The sequence below is a fragment of the Pseudorca crassidens genome, chromosome 16, assembly GCF_039906515.1.
Source record: "Pseudorca crassidens isolate mPseCra1 chromosome 16, mPseCra1.hap1, whole genome shotgun sequence".
Taxonomy (NCBI): Eukaryota; Metazoa; Chordata; class Mammalia; order Artiodactyla; family Delphinidae; genus Pseudorca; species Pseudorca crassidens.
Window position 1 is genome coordinate 22,508,756 of NC_090311.1, and position 23,569 is coordinate 22,532,324.

Here is a 23,569-nt window from a genome sequence, read left to right on the forward strand (position 1 = left end):
AGCTGTTTACATTGGAATGAGTAACATTCTCACTATTGTTCCTTCAAAATGAGAAATTATTGATATGGAACAAACACATTCAAATTTGTTCAGAAGCTTGTAGTTACTGAAGGACCAAACCTGCATGTAATGAACTGAAACTTGGGGAGTGGAAAGAGCTCAAGTGCTAGAGTGATAATGGCTTTGATACTGGAATCAGGACACCGGAGTTCTCCTTCCAGCTTTACCAGCTGTGTGACCTTGAGCAAAGCTTTAGTGTCCTCATGCATACAATTATAAGGAAAAGGACACCTTCCAGCTCTGGTATTCTGAGTGGGTGAGTCATTCCCAAGAGTCCCAAATAGCTGATTTAAACTTGGTGGAAAATAAAGAGGTGGACTGGATCCAAATCCTTTTGGCCTTGTGGTATCTTTTCTTGGTCAACATTTTGTCCTTGTATTTGGCTGAAACGTTCGTGCAGGCACAAAACCCTCCTTAACCTTTTCAAAGACCTGCCAGGCTTGGAATGGCATTGCCTCATTAGGACGGTCTCAGCACGCAATTGGAATTTCTGTTGTTTTTTAGGTGGCCTTTCACCTTTCCTTTCCCACAGACTAAGTCTTCCTTCCAACGCATCATTATTTTCCAGGCCAGAGCCTATATTGCTTTTCTCCATCAAGAGCAGCTTATCTCCTGTGTCACTGACGGTACAGGCAGTCAAACAAAAGTCATTCCTAGGGATTTCAGACAGAGGGGATTTAATTCAGGCAATTTGTTGCTTGAGTAACTGAAGAGCCAAGATGCCAAATAGGGGAAGGTGAAGTGACTCCAAGATGAGCATCAAGAGGAAGGCTCTATCTTCCCTGGGCTGGAAGGACAAAGGGATCCCTAGAGCCCAGGACTCAGGACCACCAGATGGAAGCTGAAGACAGGGAGGATGTTTCTGGCAGAAGCTGGAGTCACAGAGGAGACATGGCCATTGCCAGCAGTGCTGCCCAAGCAGAGAAGAGGGGGAAGGGGAGCTTGCTCCAGGCCTCCCATCTCCAGCCAATGTTTCCCAGCCCAAGCCAGTGGGCAGTGGAGCCTGGGAAATGTAGTTTTCTGAATTACTAAGTAGAACAAGGAGGAGTGGGAGAGGAGTGGGAAGTGGACTTGAGAACACAGACGGGTGACTGGCACAGCACCTCTCTCAAGGTCTGCCCACGTCAAGCCCAACAAATCTCCTTCAACCCAAAGGCACTTATTAAATAGTCGGCGTTCCTTTCTTGGTGCCATTCTTTCACGTATCCCCCTTTAAACAACGCATATTTAAAATGGGGCATTAACTGTAAAATAGATAGCTAGTGGGAAGCAGCCGCATAGCACAGGGAGATCAGCTCAGTGCTTTGTGACCACCCAGAGGGGTGGGATAGGGAGGGTGGGAGGGAGGGAGACGCAAGAGGGAAGAGATATGGGGACATATGTATATGTATAGCTGATTCACTTTGTTATAAAGCAGAAACTAACACAGCATTGTAAAGCAATTATACTCCAATAAAGATGTTAAAAAATAAATAAAATGTGGCATTACGTTTACGTATGTCCTTTTACACCTTTCTCACCAAATTCTATGCTCTTCTGTTTTTCATTTCACTCCTTCAGCCTCCAGCTGACAGCACTGGACATCACCATTAGGAGGCACTAGATAAATGTTTGCTGAAACTCAGCCCTTTTCAGTTTAGTGTGATTTTCAATTTAGTGTGGTGAGCAAGTCCACTTCATTTAGCAAAGACCTCTGAGGTGGCCTCTTGGTCCGACTCCCCTTACCTAGCTAGCACCTCTAATTACATGTTCAGTTGGTCGTTTGTCAAGAATCAGCATGTCCTTGCCCTTCCTCTCTGTTGCCACTCAAGCTGCTGTATTCAGGGAGCTATTCTTAGATATTAATTTAAGTGAAATAATTGCAGTTTAGAAAAAAAAATAAAACTGGCTAGCAAGTAGCATGAAAAACAAAGGCCTAAGTTTGGTTTCTGAATCATGATGTAATTTGTTTTCCTATTTCTTAGAGGTTAAGAGTATTTTGAAAATGCATGTTAGGCTCACACTTTCAGAATGGGGGAATCCCAAATTAATTCCAGATGGACATATATAAAGAAATAACTGTTATAGTTTCCATGTTAAATACATGAGAAGGGATCTTTGGTTTATAAAATACAAATAAGTATTAATCCATATGTGGTACAAACATTTTAGGTGATGATAATACAACGGTGAACAAGGCTGATATCTGCCTTCATGGGCATATATTCTAATAGGGGCAAATAATAAAATTTAAGATAACATATACAATGGTATCCTACTTAAATAAATATTTTAGGATATTTACAGGTTAAAAAAAAAAAAAAGACATAATAGGGAGCAGAGTAACTGGGGATGGGACAGGGGACAGTTGGTCCCTGGCTTCTCTGAGATCTGAAAATGTTACCGAACCAAACTTGGGTCCACTTGCCCGCGTGCAGTAAAGCTAATCTACTGACACCAGCTTGTGAAGGAAGGTGCAGTGTTTATTGCAGGGCTCTAAGCAAGGAGTCCAGGCAGCTAGTGCCTAAAAGGCCTGAACTCCCTAAAGGCTTTCAGGTAAATGTTTTTAAAAACAGGGTGAGGGAGGGTGGTTGTGGGGTATGTGATCAGCTCGTGGACATTCTTCTGATTGGTTGGTGGTGAGGTAATCGGGAGTCAACATCATCAACTTTCTGGTTGATGGGTCTGGGGTCTACCTGCTTGTGGGCAGCATACAGTTAAATTCTTCCACCTGGTGGAGGTTTCATTATCTGCGAAACAGCTCAAAGGACGTGGCTCAGAATATCTATAGCCCTTGAGAAGGCACTAAAAGTCCTTGACTTTGTTTAATGGCTGAACGGTTACTATTTTGTCTTGCTTCACAGTTTCCCTTTCTTTCTGCATTTTCTCACGTCTCTGACGTGAGAAATTAAACTTATTCTTTGACTAAAGTTTTTCTACACACAAAGGCAAGTAGAAGACATGGGAAGAGGGGGTCTATTCTGGGAAAGCCCCATAGGGTCCTGCTGGGTTGCAAAAGCTGAAAAGGAACCAGCCATTCAGAGACATATACACTGTTCATTGGTTAAGAAATACACAAATAAAATACTTATCTTGAAGAGGACCTGACATTTTCTTGTGAAAGTGAGCCCTGACTACTTACAGCTTGTGGTTATTTTAAAGGGGTAGAAGGAGTGATCTGAAATCTGGCAGAAGGTTGTGCTACTAACTGGATGGTGTGGCTCTTAACACAGAGGCAAATGGAGATCACTGGTGGATGTTTGCGTGGTGTGTGTGTGTGTGTGTGTGTGTGTGTGTGTGCGTGCGTGTTCTGTGTATTTTTACACAGCTAAATTCATTTGGGTATAGTTTTCTGTGTTCACCTAATGTTTCTCATTGGCAAAATCACACATAAGCAAACACAAAATTTGCATTATCCTGAAATCTTTTCCTAATATATCAATAACATTAGAAAAAATATTTACATCTTCAAAAAAAGTTTTATAGCAGAACTGACAGTAATTCAAATGTTAGTTTAAAAGTACTTTGAGGGCTTCCCTGCTGGCGCAGTGGTTGAGAGTCCGCCTGCCGATGCAGGGGACATGGGTTCGTGCCCCGGTCCGGGAGGATCCCACATGCCGCGGAGCGGCTGGGCCCGTGAGCCCAAGTAGTTTGGATATACTGGTAGAAGAAAGAAGTCTCACTTGATAGCAGAGATAAAAGATAAGAAAATAGTACCAATCCTCCCCTTCCTCACCATCATGATTAGCCTGAGGACTTCTGCAGCAGAGACTGGCAGCCGCCTCACTCTACAAACCTTAGAGCATCATTCAATTTCCATCAACCACACCAATGACATTTAGAAATACGACTTTGGCCCAAAGAATGTTCAACTGTGGCCAAAACTCTTTGTTAAAGAAGATGACAGTATGAAAAGGTATGAAAGGTATTTATAAGGTATTCCATGAAAAGTGAACCAGTAAAGAAAGCTTTAAAATATTTAAAATAAGCTTAAGTTATCTAGATAATGAAGCCACTCTATGAACAATACTAAGATATTTCAATAGATGCATGTATAGATATCTTGATAAAAGCTTCTTGCCAATGTAAACATTGAAAAGAATTCAGTAAACAGTATTTATAAATTTATTAATAAATCATAATATATCTATATTTATCTATGTGATAAAGTAGAATGCTTCCAGTAAAACTATTTTTCTAAGGAATATTTAATGGCCTGAGAAAAGTCTCATGTGATGCCAAGAGAAAGCAGAATTTAAGACTTCACATGGTATGAAAATAACTCGTACAGAAAATAAATAGGGACAGACTGAGAGATTAAAATATAGTAACACTGGTTATTTCTAGCTTGTAAAATGTCAGGTTTTTAAAAATTCTCATATCTTTGGATATTTTCTATATTTTTTCTAAAATGAACATATATGGTCAGAAAAAATGCTATTTTAAATAAAACTTACAAGAAATATGGAGTAAATCTAAAATATATTTGTTTATTATGCTAATTATATAATTATGAATAGTTCTATGTTTAATATATGTAAAGTTCATAGAAAAGTTCAAAATTGTTGATGGTATATACTTAAATATCTTTAGTAAATTAAAGATAGCTTTTCTAGAGCAAGACAATTTTCATCTCATTTTTATCAATTTATATTTATATTGAGATGAAAACATTTTGCTATTATGGTACCTGCAATTTAATTCACGAAATTTCAAATGTTTAAAATTTTTAAACTGTATAACTTTGCTAACTGTGTTTATATGTATTGTACAAGTATATACACATACACATACACATGAACATGATTAATAAAATTTTACAGTATAAATATAATATAAATATGTTCATTATTCAGATGTGTGCACATAGGTAACTACTGAAATCTTTTTTTTTTTTTTTTTAATATGGCAGAGAAACAATCAGAACGTAATTTGGTCTACCTACTATAGCATTCCCAATTGCTAGATGTATTTTCAAATGTATTGTAAGTATTGTTTCTTCTTTTTAGCCTCTTAATTGTATGCAACATGTTACAAGGGAGTTCGGGCTGTAGGATAAGAGGATGGGAAGCATTTGATACAAGTAGGGGACAGTGAGCTACAAAAGGAGAGGAGACACAGGTGGTGATGGATGGTACATTTGCTGTGTTATAAGGAATAAATGATTTAAAACATGTAAATACTTCAAGGTAGCATGTTCATTTAAATCATGCAGAAACCTTGGTCTGGGAAGGTTAAGTCCCATGTCCGAGGTCACATAGCCAGTAGGGTAGTAAAGTCAGAATTCCAACCCAGGACTCCTAATGGATATGACCACTCCTCTTTCCACTCTACCACCCTCCCATCCAGCCCTCCTCCAGGTAAGCCACAAATAGGAGCTGGTTTAAAACAGAAAAATTGCACGTTCCTGCAGTTCCCTACTGCAAATATAGTTGTGGGAAAGAGTTTACACAAGGAAAAGAGTTATTCTTTTGAAAGCACACAACAAATCCTGCCTCAGCCCTTACTACTGAGTTACACAAATAGTGTAACCTACTATTTTCACCGTACTTGACGTGGTACATGGGGAAGTTAGGCCACCTAAGCCCTCCCAGAGGAAAGAACTGATATTTGCTACTAACTTTGTTAAACAAGTGGATATAGAGGAAGTGTTTTCCAAATACCAGCACGGAGTAATCTGAAACCCAGCAGCTCATACAGCACCCAGAGGGCTGCAGGAAAACTGTAGATACAGACATGGCTCAGTCCATTGGAGATTAGCTTCCTTACTGATTCTCATGCCTCTGAATGAAGTTTCTTCCCAGTGCCCTCATTGCAGGGCAAGATCTTCCATCCTCACTTTGGCCCATGGTGTGAAAAGTAATAACACAGAATGAAGCCTTGTGGTTCTGTTATATACAAGCACACTTGACCAAGCGTGTTTTTGTTTTTGTTTTTAACTGATGAGAGTCCACAGTATTATTGCAAATAGGAAAAAACTGCTTGGTTTGGGATGTCCCGCTCAGTCATGATGCATCATGAGACTTAAGTGGGAAGGAAGAAGAAAGCAAGCCTGGAAAGGACTGGTGAGGCAGGACTGACACAGGTGAGTGGCTGCTTCTTGAATTTAATGTAGTATCTAAAGAGGCATAAAAAATCTAGATTGTGTTTGGTCCAATCCCATAGGTGAAATGTGTAACCTAAAGATTCCAATCAGTGATTATATCACAAGTCAGTCTTTTTATTGTTTTTAATTATAAATGCTTTATTTATTTATTTTTTCACAGAGGAAGCTTGGTGGTGGATATGTAGCTATTTGATGCTTTTATGACTAAGAGTTAAAGTTCAGGCTCTCTTTCTTATAGAATGTAAATGTGTACCAACACATGTATATGTAATTGTTATAAAAATTAAGCTTAGTCACTAAAAGAAGATTCGCTGTCTGAACTTTCTTCTGTATTTTTTTCACCTTCTATATCAGGCACTGGGGCATCTGGCCTCTCAGGAAGATCTGGGTCTAGTCCTTCCGATATCATTTTGTTTCTTATTGCCATCACTGGAACACCCACTTGAACCATTTTGAGATATCTGGTGTATCTTATGTCCTTGGCTACAGTTAAGATATTTTTCTGGTGTTACTTCACTTTCCCGTGGTCCAGAGTCTTGTAAACTGTTCTGTGATTGCTCTGAAGTGGTTTCAGAATGTGTTTCATTTGTGATCCTAGTGACACTTATAGGCGATACTTCAAATATGACATCATCTAGCCCAGGGATAGATGACAACTTTGCATCTAAAATATTGAGAGTTGTTTCAATTTGCTGGATACGAAGAGAAAGGTCTGCAGTTTCTCCTCACAAACTGTAGAAAAGGGGTTGAGGAACTGTACAGTGTACACCAATAATTGGTTTAGAAATGCCACCGTTCTTTTCTGTTGAATAGTTGGCCACTTAGTCAGGTCTATGTCTGACCCCGTGAGAGGAAGCCCATCCTCATCCATCTCCTCAGCGGGCGGGGGACCCAAGGCTCACCCAAAAACCTCTCCCCGACCGGGCCCGCCCAACCCGGTAATAGCATCCTAGTGCTTTTTTTTTTTTTTTTTTTAAACATCTTTATTGGAGTATAATTACTTTACAATGGTGTGTTAGTTTCTGCTTTATAACAAAGTGAATCAGCTATACGTACACATATATCCCCATATCTCCTCCCTCTTGTGTCTCCCTCTCTCTCACCCTCCCTATCCCACCCCGCTAGGTGGTCAAAAACCACCGAGCTGATCTCCCTGTGCTATGCGGCTGCTTCCCACTACCTATCTGTTTTACGTTAGGTAGTGTATATATGTCCATGCCACTCTCTCACTTTGTCCCAGCTTACCCTTCCCCCTCCGCATATCCTCAAGTCCATTCTCTAGTAAGTCTGTGTCTTTATTCCCATCTTACCCATAGATTCTTCATGATCTTTTTTTTTCTTCTTAGATTCCATATATATGTGTTGGCATACAGTATTTGTTTTTCTCTTTCTGACTTACTTCACTCTGTATGACAGACTCTAGGTCCATCCACCTCACTACAAATATCTCAATTTTGTTTCTTTTTATGGCTGAGTAATATTCCATTTTATATATGTGCCACATCTTCTTTATCCATTCATCCGATGATGGACACTTAGGTTGCTTCCATGTCCGGGCTATTGTAAACAGAGCTGCAATGAACATTTTGGTACATGACTCTTTTTGAATTATGGTTTTCTTAGGGTATATGCCCAGTAGTGGGATTGCTGGGTTGTATGGTAGTTCTATTTGTAGTTTTTAAGGAACCTCCATACTGTTCTCCATAGTGGCTGTATCAATTTACATTCCCACCAACAGTACAAGAGGGTTCCCTTTTCTCCACACCCTCTCCAGCATTTATTGTTTCAAGATTTTTTGATGATGGCCATTCTGACTGGTGTGAGATGATACCTCATTGTAGTTTTGATTTGCATTTCTCTAATGATTAATGATGTTGAGCATTCTTTCATGTGTTTGTTGGCAATCTGTATATCTTCTTTGGAGAAATGTCTATTCAGGTCTTCTGCCCATTTTTGGATTAGGTTGTTTGTTTTTTTGTTATTGAGCTGCATGAGCTGCTTGTAAATCTTGGAGATTAATCCTTTGTCAGTTGCTTCATTTGCAAATATTTTCTCCCATTCTGAGGGTTGTCTTTTGGTCTTGTTTATGGTTTCCTTTGCTGTGCAAAAGCTTTTACGTTTCATTAGGTCCTATTTGTTTATTTTTGTTTTTATTTCCCTTTCTCTGGCAGGTGGGTCAAAAATCTTGCTGTGATTTATGTCATAGAGGGTTCTGCCTATGTTTTCCTCCACTTATTGAAGAGGCTGTTTTTTCTCCATTGTATATTCTTTCCTCCTTTATCAAAGATAAGGTGACCATATGTGCATGAGATTATCTCTGGGCTTTCTATCCTGTTCCATTGATCTATATTTCTGTTTTTGTGCCAGTACCATACTGTCTTGATTACTGTAGCTTTGTAGTATAGTCTGAAGTCAGGGAGCCTGATTCCTCCAGCTCCATTTTTCGTTCTCAAGATTGCTTTGGCTGTTCGGGATATTTTGTGTTTCCATACAAATTGTGAAATTTTTTGTTCTAGTTCTGTGAAATATGCCAGTAGTAGTTTGATAGGGATTGCATTGAATCTGTAGATTGCTTTGGATAGTAGAGTCATTTTCACAATCTTGATTCTTCCAATCCAAGAACATGGTATATCTCTCCATCTATTTGTATCATCTTTAATTTCTTTCATCAGTGTCTTATAATTTTCTGCATACAGGTCTTTTGTCTCCTTAGGTAGGTTTATTCCTAGATATTTTATTCTTTTTGTTGCAGTGGTAAATGGGAGTGTTCGCTTAATTTCATTTTCAGATTTTTCATCATTAGTGTATAGGAATGCCAGAGATTGCTGTGCATTAATTTTGTATCCTGCTACTTTACCAAATTCATTGATTAGCTCTAGTAGTTTTCTGGTAGCATCTTTAGGATTCTCTATGTATAGTATCATGTCATCTGCAAACAGTGACAGCTTTACTTCTTTTCTGATTTCGATTCCTTTTATTTCTTTTTCTTCTCTGATTGCTGTGGCTAAAACTTCCAAAACTATGTTTAATAGTGGTGAGAGAGAGCAACCTTGTCTTGTTCCTGATCTTAGTGGAAATGGTTTCAGTTTTTCACCATTGAGTATGATGTTGGCTTTGGGTTTGTCATATATGGCCTTTATTATGTTGAGGAAAGTTCCCTCTATGCCTACTTTCTGCAGGGTTTTTATCATAAGTGGGTGTTGAATTTTGTCGAAAGCTTTCTCTGCATCTATTGAGATGATCATATGGTTTTTCTCCTTCAATTTGTTAATATAGTGTATCACACTGATTGATTTGCGTATATCGAAGAATCCTTGCATTCCTGGGAAAAACCCCACTTGATCATGGTGTACGATCCTTGTAATGTGCTGTTGGATTCTGTTTGCTAGTATTTTGTTGAGGATTTTTGCATCTATGTTCATCAGTGATATTGGCCTGTAGTTTTCTTTCTTTGTGACATCTTTGTCTGGTTTTGGTATCAGGGTGATGGTGACCTTGTAGAATGAGTTTGGAAGTGTTCCTCCCTCTGCTATATTTTGGAAGAGTTTGAGAAGGATAGGTGTTAGCTCTTCTCTAAATGTTTGATAGAATTCACCTGTGAAACCATCTGGTCCTGGGCTTTTGTTAGTTGGAAGATTTTTAATCACAGTTTCAATTTCAGTGCTTGTGATTGGTCTGGTCATATTTTCTATTTCTTCCTGGTTCAGTCTCGGCAGGTGGTGCATTTCTAAGAATTTGTCCATTTCTTCCAGGTTGTCCATTTTATTGGCATAGAGTTGCTTGTAGTAATCTCTCATGATCCTTTGTATTTCTGCAGTGTCAGTTGTTACTTCTCCTTTTTCATTTCTAATTCTATTGATTTGAGTCTTCTCCCTTTTTTTCTTGATGAGTCTGGCTAATGGTTTATCAATTTTATCTTCTCAAAGAACCAGCTTTTAGTTTTATTGATCTTTGCTATTGTTTCCTTCATTTCTTTTTCATTTATTTCTGATCTGATCTTTATGATTTATTTCCTTCTGCTAACTTAGGGTTTTTTTTTGTTCTTCTTTCTCTAATTGCTTTAGGTGCAAGGTTAGGTTGTTTATTTGAGATGTTTCCTGTTTCTTAAGGTAGGATTGTATTGCTATAATTTTCCTTCTTAGAACTGTTTTTGCTGCATCCCATAGGTTTTGGGTTGTCGTGTCTCCATTGTCATCGTTTCTCGGTATTTTTTGATTTCCTCTTTGATTTCTTCAGTGATCACTTCGTAATTAAGTAGTGTATTGTTTAGCCTCCATGTGTTTGTATTTTTTACAGATCTTTTCCTGTAATTGATATCTAGTCTCATGGCATTGTGGTCAGAAAAGATACTTGATACGATTTCAATTTTCTTAAATTTACCAAGGCCTGATTTGTGATCCAAGATATGATCTATCCTGGAGAATGTTCCATGAACACTTGAGAAAAATGTGTATTCTGTTGTTTTTGGATAGAATGTCCTATAAATGTCAATTAAGTCCATCTTACTTAATGTAACATTTAAAGCTTGTGTTTCCTTATTTATTTTCATTTTGGATGATCTGTCCATTGGTGAAAGTGGGGTGTTAAAGTCCCCTACTATGATTGTGCTACTGTCGATTTCCCCTTTTATGGTTGTTAGTATTTGCCTTATGTATTTAGGTGCTCCTATGTTGCGTGCATAAATATTTATTATTGTTATATCTTCTTCTTGGATTGATCCCTTGATCATTATGTAGTGTCCTTTTTGTCTCTTGCTATTCCAGCTTTCTTTTGATTTCCATTTGCATGGAATATCTTTTTCCATCCCCTCACTTTCAATCTGTATGTGTCCCAAGGTCTGAAGTGGGTCTCTTGTAGACAGCATGTATATGGGTCTTCTTTTTGTATTCATTGAGCCAGTCTGTGTCTTTTGGTGGGAGCATTTAATCCATTTACATTTAAGGTAATTATCAATATGTATGTTCCCATTCCCATTTTCTTAATTGTTTTGGGTTTGTTATTGTAGTTCTTTTCCTTCTTTTGTGTTTCTTGCCTAGAGAAGTTCCTTTACCAGTTGTTGTAAAGCTGGTTTGGTGGTGCTGAACTCTCTCAGCTTTTGGTTGTCTGTAAACGTTTTAATTTCTCCATCAAATCTGAATGAGATCCTTGCTGGGTAGAGTAATCTTGGTTGTAGGTTTTTCTCCTTCATCACTTTAAATATGTCCTGCCACCCCCTTCTGGCTTGCAGAGTTTCTGTTGAAAGATCAGCTGTTAACCTTATCGGGATTCCCTTGTGTGTTATTTGTTGTTTTTCCCTTGCTGCTTTTAATATGTTTTCTTTGTATTTAATTTTTGATAGTTTGATTAATATGTGTCTTGCCGTGTTTCTCCTTGGATTTACCCTGTATGGGACTCTCTGTGCTTCCTGGACTTGATTAACTATTTCCTTTCCCATATTAGGGAAGTTTTCAACTATAATCTCTTCAAATATTTTCTCAGTTCCTTTCTTTATCTCTTCTTCTTCTGGGACCCCTATAATTCGAATGTTGTTGCATTTAATGTTCTCACAGAGGTCTCTGAGACTGTCCTCAGTTCTTTTCATTTTTTTTTTCTTTATTCTGCTCTGCAGTAGTTATTTCCACTATTTTATCTTCCATGTCACTTATCCATTCTTCTGCCTCAGTTATTCTGGTATTGATCCCTTGTAGAGTATTTTTAATTCAATTTATTGTGTTGTTCATCGTTGTTTGTTTCATCTTTAGTTCTTCTAGGTCTTTGTTAAATGTTTCTTGCATTTTGTCTATTCTATTTTCAAGATTTTGGATCATCTTTACTATCATTATTCTGAATTCTTTTTCAGGTAGACTGCCTCTTTCCTCTTCATTTGTTAGGTCTGGTGGGTTTTTACCTTGCTCCTTCATCTGCTGTGTTTTTCTGTCTTCTCATTTTGCTTATCTTACTGTGTTTGGGGTCTCCTTTTTGCAGGCTGCAGGTTCGTAGTTCCCGTTGTTTTTGGTGTCTGTCCGCAGTGGCTAAGGTTGGTTCAGTGGGTTGTGTAGGCTTCCTGGTCGATGGGACTAGTGCCTGTGTTCTGGTGGATGAGGCTGTATCTTGTCTTTCTGGTGGGTGGGTCCACGTCTGGTGGTGTGTTTCGGGGTGTCTGTGTCCCAATTATGATTTTAGGCAGCCTCTCTGCTAATGGATGTGTTGTGTTCCTGTCTTGCTAGTTGTTTGGCATAGGGTGTCCAGCACTGTAACTTGCTGGTTGTTGAGTGAAGCTGGATCTTGGTGTTGAGATGGAGATCTCCGGGAGATTTTCGCCGTTTGATATTACGTGGAGCTGGGAGGTCTCTTGTGGACCAGTGTCCTGAAGTTGGCTCTCCCACCTCAGAGGCACAGCACTGACTCCTGGCTGGAGCACCAAGAGCCTTTCATCCACACGGCTCAGAATAAAAGGGAGAAAAAATAGAAAGAAAGAACGAAAGAGGATAAAAGAAAATAAAATAAAGTAAGATAAAATAGTTATTCAAATAAAAGATAAAAAATAATTAAGAAAAAAAAATTTTTTTAAGTTAAAAAAAAAATACGGACGGACAGAACTCTAGGACAAATGGTAAAAGCAAAGCTATACAGACGAAATCTCACACAGACGCATACACATACAACTCACAAAAACAGGAAAAGGGGAAAAAATAATCTATCTTGCTCCCAAAGTCCACGTCCTCAATTTGGGATGATTCGTTGTCTATTCAGGTATTCCACAGATGCAGGTACATCAAGTTGATTGTGGAGATTTAATCCGCTGCTCCTGAGGCTGCTGAGAGAAATTTCCTTTTTTCTTCTTTCTTCGCACAGCTCCGGGGGTTCAGCTTTGGATTTTGACCCGCCTCTGCATGTAGGTCGCCTGAGGGCGTCTGTTCTTCGAGCAGACAGGACGGGGTTAAAGGAGCTGCTGCTTCGGGGCCTCTGGCTCACTCAGGCGGGAGGGAGGGGCACGGATGTGGGGCGGGCCTGCGTCAGAGGCGGCGTGACGTTGCACCAGCCTGAGGCGCGCTGTACGTTCTCCCGGGGAAGTTGTCCCTGGATCCCGGGACCCTGGCCGTGGCGGGCTGCACAGGCTTCCCGGAAGGGTGGTGTGGATAGTGACCTGTGCTCGCACACAGGCTTCCTGGTGGCTGCAGCAGCAGCCTTAGCGCTTTATGCCCGTCTCTGGGGTCCGCGCTTTTAGCCGCGGCTCGCACCCGTCTCTGGAGCTCCTTTAAGCAGCGCTCTTAATCTCCTTTCCTCGTGCACCAGGAAACAAAGAGGCAAGAAAAAGTCTCTTGCCTCTTCGGCAGCTCCAGCCTTTTTCCCGGACTCCCTCCCGGCCACCCGTGGCGCACTAGCCCCTTCCGGCTGTGTTTACGCCACCAACCTAAGTCCTCTCCCGGAGCTCCGACCGACGCCCAAGCCTCAGCTCGCAGCCCCGCCCGCCCCGGCGGGTGAGCACACAAGCCTCTCGGGCCGGTGAGTGCTGGTCGGCACCGACCTTCTGTGCGGGAATCTCTCCGCTTTGCCCTCCGCACCCCTGTTGCTGTGCTCTCCTCCGCGGCCCCGAAGCTTCCCCCCTCCGCCACCCGCAGTCTCCGCCTGCGAAGGGGCTTCCTAGTGTGTGGAAACATTTCCTCCTGTGCAGCTCCCTGGTGTACAGGTGCAGGTCCCGTCCCTATTCTTTTGTCTCTGTTTCTTCTTTTTTCTTTTGCCCTACCCAGGTAGGTGGGGAGTTTCTTGCCTTTTGGAAGGTCTGAGGTCTTCTGCCAATGTTCAGTGGGTGCTCTATAGGAGCAGTTCCACGTGTTAGATGTATTTCTGATGTATCTGTGGGGAGGAAGATGATCTCCGCATCTTACTCTTCCGCCATCTTCCTCAACTCCCCCAGAAGTCAGTCTTGTGTCCATACTCCAGGCAGCCCCTGGATGTCCTCAATCATCAGTATCAGTTTCTTATGAATAAGACTCCCCTGAGGCTCCTGGGGTTGGGAGGTCAGCAAGGGCTGACCCTGCAGGACAGGGGATGGCGGAAACAAATCAGGGCATCTGGCTTCAGTTTAAGTGGATTGTTAGCAGAACAGAGTAGCGGTCTGGAATCCATGCAAAAAACTGAAGAAAAGGCCAAACACCTAGGTCTGAGCCATATGATGGAGAGAAGAGAATAACTGGGACTTAGTACAATACTCCCAAGCACATTGGACCCACAATTAAAAGCATCCCAACTTCTCCCAGACTGAGGAAGTGAGCTGGTGACTCCTAATATAGCCTTCAATCCTGGAAACACTGGTTCTAGGACAATGTGGGTTCCACTTCCCATTCCTCTGGGAATGGATTATCTGATCATCTCAGAGCTTCTTGGACAGTCTCTTAGAAAGTGACAGGAAGAAAGAGCCAATTGAGAGTAACTGCCCATTAGTTATCGGACTCAAATAGATTTTGTCTGCACTTTCTTTCACCCCACTTTCTCCACACTATTTCTGTTCCTTTGGCATCAGCACTGATACAGGTCCCAGCTCTGTATAGTTTTAGGAGGCAACAAATAAAGCCAGTGTACATGTAACCAACTCACCTTGACCTCTTTTGCAGGGAAAACTTTTCAGTGAACAAGCAGGTTTGTGTGCTCTGTATATATGCAGACGCACTCTTTTTGGTATAATGTGTGGTAGGCAGTTTCTGGGAAAAACAAAAGCAATGCCAGATGGTTTATTAGGTATATTATAGTGGTCCACTCTGCATGATTTTATAGGCATTACAAATGGGACTGCCACCCATCCTCTCGAGGGAAGCAGAGGCAGAAAGTATCTCGGCCTGAGTCCAAATTTTCTGTGCTCAGGGGATGTCTCTATTAAGAATCAAATCTGCCAAAACTGCTTTCCTAGAATTATAGACTCAGAATTTTAAAGCTGAGGGTGTGTGTGTGGGGGGGAATAAGAAATCATTCTGAGTATTTCTTAAGCGCTGATTAGGTACTGGGCCTCATGCTAGAGTGTTGACTTAGCCAATCACCTCCTTTGACTGAGGTTTTTCTCATGGACACCTAGTAAGTTAGAGCAGAGCAAAGACTTCTGCATCCAGATTAAATCCTCTTTTCTGTACCACATTGTTAGCCTCTGTTCTTTTATCTGTGATAACTTCCCTCATCCGCACCCTTGAAGAACACAGACAAGACCCTTGAAATGAATAAAAAAGAATGTAGGAGAAGTGAGAAAAATGACTGCCACAAACCCAAGATTTGAGGGTATAGAATGGACCTCAGTCCATGAAAAAGCATGTGTTTAGTCATTTACTCAGTCATTTATTCAACAAACACAATCTGAATAGCTACCACGTCACAGGACAGTCTCTGAGGTGGGTAACTTTGAAGAAGCAGTCTAGTCATCAACTAGTAATTAAAAAAAAAAAAGAAATTCTAGCCTTTATTTTCATTTTTCAAAGAATATTATTGGGCATGTGAATTGTAACCCTAGCAACCCTTCTTACATGTCCCAATTTTTCTTACAGCCACTAGCAACTCTTTTACTTTTTCTTTATTCTCCATTCCTGCAGGTACCCAACACCCAGGGGTCTTTATTATGAAAATCAACTTAGATTGAAGCTTAAATCCAATCTCTGACCACATCTCTGTCCCTTCACTTGATTCTGCATTCCACAATATCTCATTTAAAAGACAGTTTAGAGAAAGGGAGGAGAACACTTACACTTGAATAAATCTTGTCTGAGAATTATGTGTATTAGTAAGTCACCTAAGAATTCATAGGAGGAAGTAGATTCAATCTAATTCTGCAATAAGTTAAACATGAGAAACAAGAGATAAAGAGAAGTTAAACATTAATATGAAGTTTAGGGCCTGAATGCTATTTGAAAAAGAGGGTCTTGGCAAAGATAATGATTTCAGATCTAGATACCTTGCATACAAGAGGCAATAAAGACCCACTGAAGGCAGTGGTGAGGGGTCCCAGCAGATGGTATAAGGAAATTGAAACATTATAAGAAGTAGACAAGAATATAAAATCCCAGACATCCAGTTCTCTTTAGTGCAGGAAAAAAAAAATGCTTCATCCATCACTAGGTCTGGAAGGTGTTTTTATGAACAAAAAGGTATGGTAGTAATGGTCATCCTATGTCAGAAGATGCCTTTGAGTTACGTTCAGTCTCTTTTTTGAGGGAAGGGGGTGGCAAATGTAGTATATTTTAGAAAAATTCATTGATAATTATTTTAAAAGAATTTGGCATTTAAAGAGGTATGGTTCTCTTACTTTAAAATGAAAATAAGAAAACCTCACTTATGTGTATTCCTAATGCCCAATGATGCCATATAAATAAACTAAATGGAGTGTAAACCTTCTATATTTCAATTATTCTAAAGAAACCGGCAAATCTGGAGGTTTATTTATAGATTGTCTTTTGATAATGACTGATCATCCTTAGTTTTTAAGTTCAGGTTTAACCTATTTCTCAGCAGGGTCAGCTACTTAGAAACTGCCCTAGTAATGCTGGTGAATAGGATTACTAAACTGTATTTCTGTTGGTGAACTTGGAGCCCCTAATACCAGAGCCTCAATTCACAAGTTACTAGTGGATTTTCCTGTACTTAAGATCAGTGTACTGGTATGAATGTGAGTTTTGGAGCTAGATCTGGGTCAATGTCCTGGATTTTCCTCTTACTGATTGTGTGGGCATGGACAAGTGTTAACCTTTCTTTCCTTGCTTTCCCACTCCTCTATTTTCTTTACCCTTTTTCTCCTTAAATCCAGCTGCATAAAATAAAATATACAGCAACATCACATGGTTAATGTATAGCTTAAAACCATGATCTATGGAAAATACTTAGTGCAGAGTCTGATGTGTACTAAGAACTCAGCAAATGCTAGCCAGGAATTCTAGCAGCAGTTAGAAATACTAGTACAGTACAATGGTACAAATGTTCCTGTATCTGGTTATTTAAGGTATCAGCTGATAAGCATGGCTTAATTGCAGTATCATCACATATTAGTTAAGGTTCCAGAGAAACAGAACAAATAGGATAGATTCATAGATTTATTTTAAATGATTCGTGGTAATGGCAGCTGGCAAGTCTGAAATCCACAGAACAGACCAGCAGGCTGGAAATTCTCATGAGTAGATGTTACAATCTTGATTCATAAGGCAATCTGGAGGCACAATTCCTTCCTTCACTGGGAAGCTCAATCTCTTTTCTAAATGCTTTCGATTTATCAGATGAAGAGCACCCACATTATGGCATTATAATCTGCTGTACTCACAGTCTACCGATTTAAATATTCATCACATCTAAAAAATATTTTCACAGAGACTTTGAGACTGTGTTTGGCCAAACAACTGGGCACTATAGCCAAACGGACAGTCATTAATTACTACTTGGCATCAGTGTAACTCCCCAGAATATGCGGTAGTCTGACTGTTAGCTTACTGTCCTGTCCCTTTGATTCTTCTTTCTCTCTTAGTGTCCTGGTGACAGTTAGGTTACTGACCTGTCCCTTTGATTCTTCTTTCTCTCTTAGTGTCCTGGTCAAGTCATTTATTTCTTTGAGACTCAGATTTATCCTGTAGAAGATATTGTCCTTCCAATTTCTCATATCCCTTTCTAGATGGCCAGTGGGACATCTCCATGTAAGAATGTTGGTAGATGGTCACTGTCTGTCTAAGAAATATATGACAAATATATGACAGTCTTGAAGAAGCAAATGTGACCTTTTTTTTCGTTCTTCCAGATATAAAACTAGTGCAATTTAGCACCTAAGGAGGTTAGAAGTATTTACAAGTCACTGCCCACTTTAAGGGCATATCAGATGGCTGACTCATGCCTGACAACTGTTCTCATGGGACAGTTGAGCAAAAATAGACTTTAATTCATTCATATAAATAAATTAAGATAATTTAAATGGACAGTGTGCATCAGGACTTGAGATACCCCCATTGTGAACTCAGAGGCATCAGGCAGGAGAAATCAAAAGTCTGCCCTTCCTATAGCAGCTGCTGATACATGAGGACTGAACTAGAGTTTGTTTGTTTGTTTTCACTAAAATTTAAAAGATTGACCGTTTTCACACAAGCACATTATCCACAGGGTGAAAGCATGAAGAATAGCACTTAAGTGTAGAGAAAAGGAAAAGACAGGAATAAAGATGACAAAATTGAAAGGAAGAACAAGGAAAAAGAGAAGAAAAGAGAAAGAAAAGGAGTAGAGAGAAATTTTTCTGGGCACATGATGCATGAAATCATCCTGTCATCAACTCCACAAAGGTATAGCTCCACATATGGTAAGAAACATTCAGAGGGCTGGAGGGGCCACCCACTACTGCTTCATGGACCTCCAGACAGGGTGGAGATGGCTGGGAGACCCTCTGAGAAGGAGGGGGGTGTGTGTTTGGTATTTTGCTTTCTAAGAAACCAAGATGCTGAAATGAATTTAATTATAAGGCTAAGTGGAGGAACCATAGAATTAGAAAATGGCTAACTGAAGACAAAAGATACTCATATCTATGATCAAACTGGGAATAGAGCAATTCTCTAATAGTAAGGAGATTGGAATAAATGTCATGAGCTAGCAGGAGGCAGAGGGGTAAAAATTCAGACAGGGAGCTCCAGAAAGCAGCAATCCTGCAGGGACTGGGCCCAAGCCAAAGGCAACAGAGGCTAAGAGCAGAGAAAAGAGGACAGAGTCACACCCCTGACCAAACAAAACCGTCTTTAACTGCAGAAAAACCAGGTGACCTGAAGTATATTCTAATCCTCATCTTCCTTCTGCTATACTTAAGAGAAGCATTAATGTCTGGATTTCTTTAAGGAAGAGGGTTTGAAAAGATGGCGAAGCTAAAAGTCTCTGTGCTCACCATAACAAAGCCACAACATTCCTTTCTAAGAATAGGAATGGGATAGAAAGCACAGCATATTATACAGAGAATGGATAACATTCTCAACTGGCTCAACATAAACTACACATAAACTGTAATAGATAGTGTTCTGGGGTATAAAGCTGAAGTGATGCCTGGTGATATATTGTAGAGTGCCTTGAATACCAGACTAAAAGGACAGGACTTTATCTAGTGGAGAGTTTATTTCCAAAGCCTTTGGAAATTTTTAGCACTGACATGGCATCATCAGAACTCTCCCTTTAAAGCTGACCTTGGAGCAAGGTGAAAGATGGTATATTGGTTATCTGTTGCTGCCTAAGACATGACCCCAAAACTTACCAGTTTAAAACAATGAACATTTTAAATTTTATTTATTTATCTATTTATTTATTTATTTATTTATTTTGCGGTATGCAGGCCTCTCACTGTTGTGGCCTCTCCCACCGCGGAGCACAGGCTCCGGACGCACAGGCCCAGCGGCCATGGCTCACGGGCCCAGCTGCTCCGCGGCATGTGGGATCTTCCTGGACCTGGGCACGAACCCGTGTCCCCTGCATCAGCAGGCGGACTCTCAACCACTGCGCCACCAGGGAAGCCCTGAACATTTTTTATCACACAGTTTCCAAGGGGCAAGTATCCAGGAGTAAGTTAGCGAGATGATTCTGATTCAGGGTTCCGTAGCGGGTGGCGGTCAAGCCGTTGACCAGGACTGTAATCACAGGAGTGGGCTGGAGGACCCACGAAGATAGCTCGGTCTCGTGGCACTCGCAGAAATCCTTAGATTCTCAGCACATATTCGTCTCTACAGGGCTGCCTGACATCCTCATGGCATCGCGGCTGGCTTCCCCTGGAGTGAATGATCCAAAGGCAAGGGAGAGAGGAGGAAGCCTGGTGCTTTTAATGACTTAGCTTCTGAAGGCTCACACTGTCACTTCTGCTCTATTCTATTTATTAGAATTGGGTCAGCTAAGTCCAGCCTACACTCAAGGGGAGGGTAATTAGTCTCCACTTCTTGAAGGGAGAGATGGCAAAGAATTTAAGTAAAACCAACCTCGATTAGCATCTGAACGTTTTTGGGATTTTCTGCTTTTCACCTGGTACCTCCCATATCAATAGGTATTCGGGACAACAAATTAGAAGTCTAGTGCAATGGTGAAGAGGATCAAACAAGCAGATTTTAGCTAAAGCGGTGTGATGAAAAGATGACTCTTAGGGGCAACATATGTGAGATACATTAGGAAGAAGTATTTTAGGAAGATGTGCTGTAAACTAGAAGTAAACAATAAGGAAGGAAAAACAAAGATTCTTTTAAAATTTCTTATTTATAAATTCCCTGTGATCATCAGACAGGGTAGAGAGAACTGTTCTAATGATGTCACTGGCAAACATAAGGAAGTCAGAGCAAGAGCTGAGGAAAGATGGAGAGATAATGAGTTTGCTTTTGGAAAGGATGAGTTTATGATACTATGGGGCCTACCACGTGCTAACACTAGCAGGCTGGTAAAATACTAACCTGGAACTGAACCATGAGTCTGGGAAGTAGGGGTTGGCATGGCCCTCGTCTGCACTGCACAGTATGATAAAGCAGACAGTGAATGGGTTGGCCGAGGGAGAAAGAGTGAAGAAGGCTCAGTTCCAACTCAGGAGAAATAGTAACATTGAGGGAAGGAGGGAAGAAACAGAACTGTTGAAACTGACCTAGAAGAGAGTTTGAAATCTCCTGGGACCCATGAGATAGCAGTATTGTGGGAGGAAAGGGAAGGTGGACTCCACTGACACTGTCAAATGCTGAGAGGTCAGGAAGAATGTGGATTGTGGGGATAACTGTATTTGGAAAGGATGCCATCTGTGACCTCTAATGGTAATAAGTGGGATGGAAAGTGAAGCAAAAATCACATGGTATGGTGTTGAGTAGTGAATAGAAAACTTCAGTGGTGTGCTGAAAAAGGTTTAAAACCTGGCTGTCTGGGGTGGGGACTGATTTGTAGCATTGCTGCATTTCGTGGTGTAAATACTTTCATCATAGCCATTTACAAACTATCAGTGATTTAACAGTTGCCCCCAACATTCCTAAAAATTTAATAATTTGTTCTCATGAGTCTGTATGCGCTGGTTGCAGGACATCACTGGAGGGACTGAAAGATGAATAGGTATATAAGGCATTTTTTGGAACATTTTTGGAAACAGGCATGGTAACTTACACTTATGCTCCACAAACGTAGGAAGGGAAGACATCCTCTCAGAAAGCTTTCAGAAATCCTCATCGTATCCAGAGGCCAGAGGAAATCATCTTTGGCTTCACCCTTTGTGCCACATTCCGTGAGTGTTCCATGGGCACCTGGAGTGCACAGGGCCACCTGGAGTGCACTTTCCCTTAGTCTTCTCCCTCCTTCCTCATCCTCTAGGACCTCACAGCAGCTACATTTTTCCATTACAAATCTTTTGCCTTTAACACTCACATCTTCATGGATGAAGTACATAAAAATATAAGCAAACTTCTTATTTTCTAACATCTGTCACCTCTTGTAGTAGAATTTTGGTATGTCCTGCTTAAAGCCATCTTCCACACCAGGGATAAGCCCAGTGAGGAATAAAGGGACAAAGGAAGGAGGAGAATCAGGTCCTCCCACACTTAGCATATGTAAAATGAGACTTCAGAGTAAAATACTAGCTAACCACTACCTCCCTCTGCCAGAACCCTCGTATCTCTCACTATCATTGTGATTTGGGTCAGCAGTGCCCTTGATTTTGAGCTGCCACCCCTCCAGCGAAAAACACCAACAAAGACAATACAAGGTCTCTCTTCTAATCTGTAAGCATTTCTTCTGTGCCAGAGGATAATGTGCTTACTGGAGAGTTTTGAAGAAACTCAGTGCCAACATTTATTCACAATGTATGTTCTTCCGAGCCTAAAGTTACCAGATTTGAAAGCTGTGTGATTTTAAAGCAAATTGATCAAGACCACAAATGTTAATAAGATGCATGACTACAGTCTGTATATTAACTATGATCTTGGAGGAAATACTCTTGGGAATCCTATACCAGTGTTTTGCATTTGAGCTTAGAATTCTCATTTTTAAATGAAACTTTATTGTGATTATTAACCTGCAGAAATTTTAATTACCCTTTCAATGCTTGAAGGTTCGTAATGGAGAGGTGCCAGAAAAATCCCACTGCTAATTAAATCCAACTGAATATTTCCTTCACCTGACGATACAGAAGTACTTCTTGTTTGTCAAATCCCTTTCAGCCAAATAACCACTTAACTAATCTCAAATTGAATATCTTGTTTAAGATCCTTTCTCTCCAGGGAGCTGCTGTTGAATATTATAAAAGCATCATGCAGGGAAATATCTCTTAGCTTCCTGACTGGAGGAAAGGGAAAAAAAACATGTTTCCTTATATCACTGAGTAGATTGAAATCTGGGAGAATGAATAAGCTGACATTCTGAAGCAAAAGCATTAGTAGAAGGTGGGAATGGCTTCTGTCACTGCAGGACAAATCCTAGTCCTGAGTTCACAAGAAAGACAAGAGGAATTGGATCTTTTCATCTTTGGATTAATGTGACTCTTCTTTCTGAGAAGGCTAAATTGTGGCTTCAATAATCATGACTCTAAATCACCAAATAGTGACCTGGAGACCCTGTAGGCCATAGGAAGGGCAGAGTGACCTGGAGGTCAGCATATCACATGAGGGAAAAGAGAATCAGATCTGGCTCTGTCACTTGCCAGCTTTGTGACTTTCATTCATTCACTTAAATGCTTTGAACTCCAGTTCAAATGACATCTGAGACATGTCTGAAATAGTGCCTGCCTTTCTACCATTTAGGCCTATTGAATCGAAATAGTATCAATAAAAGCATATTCTAAAATTAGCTCATGTTATTCCTCTGCTCGTACCATGGAATGGCTGCTGTGTCATCCAGCTTAAAACCCCATGTGCCTTCAATGGTCTGCATCTGACTTCGCGTTGCTGCTCTGGCCTCAGCTCCTGCTCCTCTCTCCTCTGCCCTTGCTACCCCAGCCACGCTGGTCTCCCCTGTTCCTTAGAGAAATACTCTCCTAACCATAGCCCTCTGTACTCACCGCTTTCTCTTCTTGGAATGTTCTTCCCCTAGTTTTCTACAGGACTTGTCCTTTCACTTAAATCTCAATGGAGTCTTTTGAAGTTTTGACACTTCACTGCTGCTAGCCCTTGCTGTGTCTCTGGTAAACATCTGTGATGATTAATTTTATGTGTTAATTTGGAGGGTGTTTTGGGAGGAGATTAACATTGAAATTGCTGAATTCTGAATAAGCAGATTACCCTCCATAATATGGGTGGGCCACTTCCAATAAGCTGAAGGCCTGAGTAGAATAAAAAGATTGATGAAAAGACAACCTACTGAATGGGAGAAAATATTTGCAAATGATATGACCAATAAGGGATTAATATCCAACATATATAAAGAGCTCATGCAACTCAACATCAAAAAACACAGAACCCAATTTAAAAATGGGCAGAAGAACTGAATAGATATTTTTCCAAAGAGGACATGCAGATA

The 23,569-nt window shown here is 40.5% G+C and overlaps 1 pseudogene; it reads right to left on the bottom strand.

Moving 5' to 3' along the window:
- Positions 1–6,300: 6,300 nt before the first annotated feature.
- On the bottom strand, positions 6,301–7,069 carry LOC137208408 (WASH complex subunit 3 pseudogene; annotated as a pseudogene).
- Positions 7,070–23,569: the final 16,500 nt, after the last annotated feature.